The sequence below is a fragment of the Tachyglossus aculeatus genome, chromosome X1, assembly GCF_015852505.1.
Source record: "Tachyglossus aculeatus isolate mTacAcu1 chromosome X1, mTacAcu1.pri, whole genome shotgun sequence".
In the NCBI taxonomy this organism is placed as follows: Eukaryota; Metazoa; Chordata; class Mammalia; order Monotremata; family Tachyglossidae; genus Tachyglossus; species Tachyglossus aculeatus.
The window spans coordinates 124,107,006-124,113,834 of record NC_052101.1 but is presented as its reverse complement, the minus strand read 5'-3'; positions in this window follow the sequence as shown (position 1 = coordinate 124,113,834).

Below are 6,829 nucleotides of genomic sequence, written 5' to 3'. Positions count from 1 at the left end.
GGATGGGGGGCGTGGGGGGAGTCCCCTGCCCCATCTGGAAACCAGAGATGGGATGGAGAAGGGGAGCCAGAGTGGACTCCATTACAATTTGTCTCCCCTTGACTGGCATTCCTGGGGCCGGAGTGCATCGTCCCTCTGGCTTCTCCGGTGGGTAGGCTGGCTAGTGCCGTCACGTGGTTCGGGCTCATCTTAGGCTCTCGTTTTCCCTCCGTGAGGCGGGAGATAGGACACTTCAAGATGGCTCAGGACAGGCTACCTGGTTTGAGCTGGCAGAAACCCAGCCCTCTTGTGAGCCCGAGAGAGCCCCATCCATCGGAATCTCTAGTTCTTGAGAACGAATGCCCAGGGTCGAGGCGGCCTTGGATGGGGCTTGTCCGGTCTGTGACCTGGGGCTTCTAAACCTGGAGGTTTAGCGTGAAGCCACCAACCCACAGGGCATCAGACGGCACTGAGCGGGGCTCGGGAGACTGCTCCCAACCGCCAGCCTCGATGGGAGAGCTCAGTCTCCTCGTCGGGCAAAGACCTTGCTCCGAGAGAATCTAGGGAGAGGTGGATTTTCTGCTGCAACCGAGTGGATGCCTGTGCATCCTGAGTCTTGTTGATCCTAGACGCGGAGGGGATGATGAGAAGGGGGCAGGAGGCCTGGGATTTCCTCTGCATTTCTCTGAGTTTCCATAGTTTATCAGGGACGTGTGGAGATGGAGAGTCCTGGCAGAGGTGGACAGAGCAGATCTCCCTGGGGGAGATCCCTGCCTCTCCCCCCCAACCCTTGCCCATTGGGTTGTTCCCACTCTGGCAAGACCTAGGTTTCCTCCTGCGCTGGGCCTGGGTGTCACCGTGGCGCCAGGGGGGCCGCAGGCCCACCCCCACCCCCATACACATCCACAGCCCCACCCGGCTCCCTGAGCATGGGTCTTTCGCTTTTATTACCGTCCGCGGCTGGAGGGATTCAGGCCCCGCAAGAGTGGGCAAATCTTTGCTGCTGCCTCAAGCTCCCTCTTTGGAAAAGTCTGGAAACAAGACTCGGACCTTGGGCTGGGTTTCTGTGGATTCCGTGGAAACCCGAGTGGAATCAACCCGGTCTTTCCTCCGTGTCACCCAGGAAGGCAGCTCTTGGGAAGGAATGGCTCTCCCCTCTCCCCACAGCTCCGCCACCCAGAACTGAGGAGCCACGTGCTTCCTCCAGCGATAAATGTTTCCCTGAGGATGAGGTTAGGTGGCTTTGAGTCCTTGATCGCAGAGGTGTTCTCCCCCCACCCCGCTCATCCATCGCTGAAAGTAGGTTGTGTCCTGTACGTCGGATGCCGGATCCTGCGCTGGGTTTTCATGCCGCCCCAGGTGGGCCCTCATTGTTCGAGGAGGGGCAGGGGAGGGCAAGGGGAAGGTCGGGGGCACTCAGCCCTCCAAAAGTAGTGGCAAAATCCACGCCGACCCAGAGCGGCAAGACTGAGGGAAACCTCTGCCAGGCCTAACGGGCTTTTCTGATGCCCACTTGACAGTAACCAGAACGTGGTTGTGTCCCCAATACCCGGGGACCATCCCTCTCGTGTCTGCCAGCCTGGCCTCCGTGGCCTGGCCTGGAATTCTCTGTTCCAGTGACACTTCATAAAATAGCCACCGATTTTCTGTTCCAGCGACACTTCATAAAATAGCCACCGACGTGAGAGCCTGCCTCGATGGGTGCTTCAACCCCAAACCGGCCAGGGGCCTGGAAGCTGCCTGATTGCATCACACGGCCTAAATTTGGAAATACCACTCTACTTTTCCTGCTTGAGTAGCGTTCGTCTTACGACCCTGGGAGGATTACTTTCAGTTTTTTCAGTTTTCAGATTTCTGTAAGGGAAGTGGAAGCCCTCTGTCACCCTCCTGGCTGCTCTGTTTTCTCTTTCTCCCGATTCACCCTTGCTTGTCCCCTCTTCTCCATCCAAGCAAACTTAACGGTTCCTCACCCTCCTCTCCCCCAGGCCTAACCATTGCTCACACCTTCCCCCTCCACCCCTACCCCCTGCAGCCTTGCCATATCTGGTCCTTCAAAGCCACTCGGAAACGCCAACTCCTCCAGGAGGTCTGCCTGCTCATCAGCTGCTTCAAGACTATTTTGCCGACGTATCCCTTTATTTGTTTTAAATGTATTTGTGGTTATTTATGCCTGTGCTCTCCCTCTCTTAACCATTGTGCATTTGTCCATTTCTGGCAGCATTTCTTCCATTAGACTGTAAGCTCTTCGAGGGCAGGGCCCCCATCATCCAATTCTGTGTGTTCTCCCAGAGCCTAATATGGAGTCTCATAGAATTCTGTTACCTAGGCAGTATACTGCCCAACAACGTAATGATAGACCAGGAAGTAGAAAGCCAGAACGAAAGCCCAACGTATCCTTTTGGAGACTGTCAAATAGAGCATGGCGCCGGACTTCGGACCAAGCTGAAGGTTTCCGGAAGCGTACTGCTGTCCCGGCCCTTTTATTGGATCGAGAGGCCTGGACCCGCCACGGACGCCACATCCGGCTCTTCGAGCAGTTCTGCTGGACTCGGTTGAGCGACGTACTCAACGTCGAGTGACAAGACGAGATGACCAAGTCAGTCTGCTGGCCTCCAAGTTCTGCCTCCCTCAGTGCAGCTGCTCTGGGAGGGGCACGTGAGGAGAACGGATGACAGCGGGATACCCAGATGGCTGCTGGATGGTGCGCTGAAATTGGGCAACTGAAAACCAGGCGGACAGAGGGCATGTTTTAAGAATGCCAGGAAGTGCTGACTCAAACTGCGCAGAGTCCCAGCTGAAAGCTGGGCGACCACAGAGACTGCCAGACTCGCATGGGGCCTTGCGATCAAAGAAACGCCTCTCCTCAAACAGAAGCTCTGAGGGGGTCGTGAGGCCAAGAAGCGAAGATGGTACCGGGCGCAGCCGCTAGCGAACACGCTGCCACGCCGCAGCCTTTGTGGATGCCTAGTCTGGATGGGCCTGGTGGCCTCAGAACGGCCAGGCTTGCACCCGTCGGTGGCCACTCCTTTTGAAGGAGGCAGCCGGCTCAGCAGGAGGCGCGCAATCAATACGCTTGACAAAGATTTCTGTGCCGAGGCTAGCAACACGTTTGTATTTGGGCAGGACAGAAGACAGCGTGGGAACAGACTTCCCTGGACTCCTAATTTTGTGAGCATGCAGAATACGAATACATGGGAGAGAACCATTTTGACTTCTCAGTCAAGGTTACAAACTCAGCCGCTGACTCGTCCACCCGAAACCCTTTTGGAAAGTCCATCAGCGTGAGGTCTGGGGACCGTTTCCCTCGTCGAAACTCCTGTTCCGTTTCTCCTGTTGCCTGGGCCAATCCACTGGCCCAAAAGAGCTGGGAAAACACACACACACACACACACACACACTTACACACCCCGCCCCAACCACCACCATCCGGGACTCGAGGCCGAGACAGCCGGCGAGCCTTAACGGAGAGCTGAAGCAATCGATCCCCTTCCACCTCCATCTTTTTAGGGTTGCTGATTTGGGTGAACTTTTTTTTTTCTTTTTTAAACCAAAGCCTGTTTCTCTGGTGGGGGGGGAAGCATCTCTGTTTTTTGAGGGAAAGAGGACCTCCGGATAATGTCTAGACTTTTGAGACTAGAGATGAAAGGGTTTAACAGAGTAAGCCTAAAGGGAGAAACAGTTGGCTTTTTGGCAGGAACTGAATCAACTCGGCTAATTCTGCCTCTTTCCTCCAGGAACCAAGCAAGCCAATGCACGAGGCTCCAACTCCCAGAAGGCTGGGGTCCCGACCCTGCTTTCTTGGTGTGCAGGGTTGGGTCTCTCCTGAAACACCCCAGACTCGGGCTTTGTCCGGCGGTATGGCCGAATGGCTCCCGAATCTGGAAGTGGTTTGGGCGGCTGCAGGGAGGGTGGCCCGGGAAGCAAGGGGGAGCTTTTAGGCCTCCTCCCAGTGGGAGGTGGGAATGCTGAAAAACGGCTCCGAGTTGACCTATCGAGCCAGGGACCTAGAGGCTGGAGCTTTCAGAATTGGCTTCAACCAAGGTGGGCCCGTCCTCCACCACCCCAATGGTAATTCAATAATGATTGGTCCCTGTTTGACTGGAAAACGAGTGCACTGCAGGTCATGGCCAAAGGGCAGGGACCTCAGAAGAGTTTCCAGACACCCTCTGGTTCTGAGAGGGTGGGGACGGGCTGGGAAGAGAGAGAAAATCCTGCTCCGGCCCATCCTCCCTGCCCTGGCCGATGCCCCGTGTCTTCGCTGGCTACCCTCCTGCATGGCCCATCTGCGGGCTGACGGGCAGAGGCCCGAGGAGATGTGGGTTTGAGTCGTATCGATTATCTTCTCTACTCCCGGAGTCCTGCTGCATCCTGGAACCAGGGCACAGAGGGTAGAGGTTGCTCCTGTGGAGCCCTACTGTTTTATGGGTATTTTGGGCTGGGGGTGGGGGGAGACGGGGAGAACGGGTTTCCGGGCATCGGTGCGCGTTGCAGGGTTATGGCACCAAGAAAATTAAAACAAACAAACGAGCATTCCCCTGGCTGGCTGAGTTCCTTGAAAGGAAGGGGTGGGAGGGGAAGAAAGCCAGCCACCTGCCTTGGCTCCCCGCTGGCACTCTGGCTTTCGGGGTGAGGTGTTGGTGCTGGGATTGGGTGCGTTCATCTGAGAGGTTTAGACTGCCGAAGTGTGAGCGTGTGTGTGTGTGTGTGTGTGTGTGTGTTCCCTAAGGGCTGTAATTAAATGCATCTGTTCGACCACCACATTCTTCTCCATGGATCTGCCTCTTGTTCTTGCATCCAACTTCGTCTCCTACCCTCTGCCGGTTGCCCTATTCCCATCCCACGGTGGAAAATAATAACGTGGAAGTGCTGAGAGCCCGGAGGTGGGGCCTTGCTTTGCCTCTTGACTTCCTGGTGTGCTACAGTTTCCAGAAAAGCGAGTCCGCTACCCATTCTTGCCCCTCTCACCTCTCTTCCGCTCCCAGCTGTCAAGAGCAGGTCAGCTCCCCGCAACTAAACCAACCCCACGTCTCCCCTCCTCGGGGAGAGGGTGGTGCAAGCCCCCTCTCTCGCCCTGCCTTGCCCTCTGTCGCTCTCTGTTTCTCCATCTCTGAGGTGTGGAGAGGCAGGGATGCCAGCCGGAGCTGGGGCCTGGGCCTCTCCCATCTTGCCCTTTCCTTCCCGTGACAGCGGCTATGACAGCTCCACCGTTGCCGGGTCGGGCGTTGGGGGGGCTGATGATGAAAGCGCCTCTCCCTGCCCGGCTGGGGCCCCTGGGAGGGAAAAGAGCAGCAAGAGCCACAGCCATCCCCCTTCCCCCAAAGCTCCCCAGCTCTGTTTCATTGTTCTCCGAGGGGGCCAGGGTGTCAGGCTTGGGGCCCAAAGCAGCAGTGGAGAACGCTCTGCCCCGCTCTGGGCCAAGAACTCGTTAAGCATTTATATAGCCAAACTCTCAGATGCTTTATGAGTCTTGAGCTGGCCCGCCGAGAGGCCCCGTTTCCCGTGGGCCCGGAGGGCCGGGCCGAGCCGCCCGTGGAACGCTCCTTCCTCGGGCTCGGAGCTTAAAACCTGGTCCCAGATCTAGGGGCTGGGCCGGCCTAGCGCAGGGTAGAGCTGGGCGGCCCGTGTTTCTCCCCGTTCTTCTGCTGGGTGGGCTCGGGCGATTGGCGGGGGCATCGCCTAGCGAGAGCCGCAGCCGATGCCCAGAAGTCGGCATGCTGCCATCGGGACCGTAAATCCCACGTGGCTCCGGGGCACTGAACTTGTGCCACCCTGCCTCCTCCGGTTCCCTCTCCCCCAGCCTGCTTGGGGCTTGGCACAGACTAAGCTGCGGCCAAAGCTCTCGCTTCCCCGCTCAACCCAGCAGCTGGGAATCCTCCGTAGTTCTAGGAGCGGGAAGAATCCGAGCCCAAAGGTGAGAAAGGAGGTGGGTCTGAATGAGGTCCAGTCAGGAATAGGGTCCTGGAGGTGAGGGGGGGCGGAAGGGCATGGAACAGAATGAGACACTACGTGCAGAGGGGACAGAAGGAACTTGCAGCTATTGAAGCAAAGTGGAGCCCAAGGAGGGAGGGCAAAAATGTTTGGAGAGCCTCATCCCTCAAGGCTCTCTCTGGATGTGTTCTGAGGTCCTTAAGAAGAAAGGAGCCCAGGACGAGGCTCGACTGAGGTGGTTTTGACCATTCCTGCTCACTGGAATTCCCTCTTCCACCCTGCTCTGGTCCCCTGTCTCTACCTCTCTTACTCTGGAGAAGTACTGCCAGGAAGACAAATATTCGAGGGGCTTATAGCTCACAAGCCAGGATCCCTCTGGAGTCGGGGCCCAGGGAACCCAGGGCTGGCCCGGAGGAGATGCCCACGGCTCTGGTCCCAGGCCCTTTAGGGGGCGTGGAAAGGTCAAGGTTAAGGGCCACGTGGCGAGCTGTTGTCTGCTCAAAGACCCAAGATTCAGGCCTCCCCAAAGCCTGGAGGGATGCTGAGGGATTCGCTGTCCTCCCTGGCACCCAGGCCACTGGACATCCTTTCCCTCCTGGCCTCCCCCTACTCCTAGTCTGTTGGGGGAGGACAAAGTGGGCTGGAGGGATGAGTCCGGCCTCTCGGACACCCTGGCTGGCCGACTCCAGCTTTTCCGCCACACCGGGTGGACAGCGGACCCATCTCGGGGCTTGTGCCCACGATTTCCCTCGAACTTTCGTGGAACCGAGGAACAGCCTGAGATATGGTGCTCATCTCCCTTTCCTCCCTTGATTCTGGTTTACCTCCTCAGCAACCCGGTTCTTGGCTCGCCTGCCTTCCCAGGCCACTGCTCCTCTCTCCCACTTAACCAAAATGAACGAAATCCCATTCCGCAGAGGAG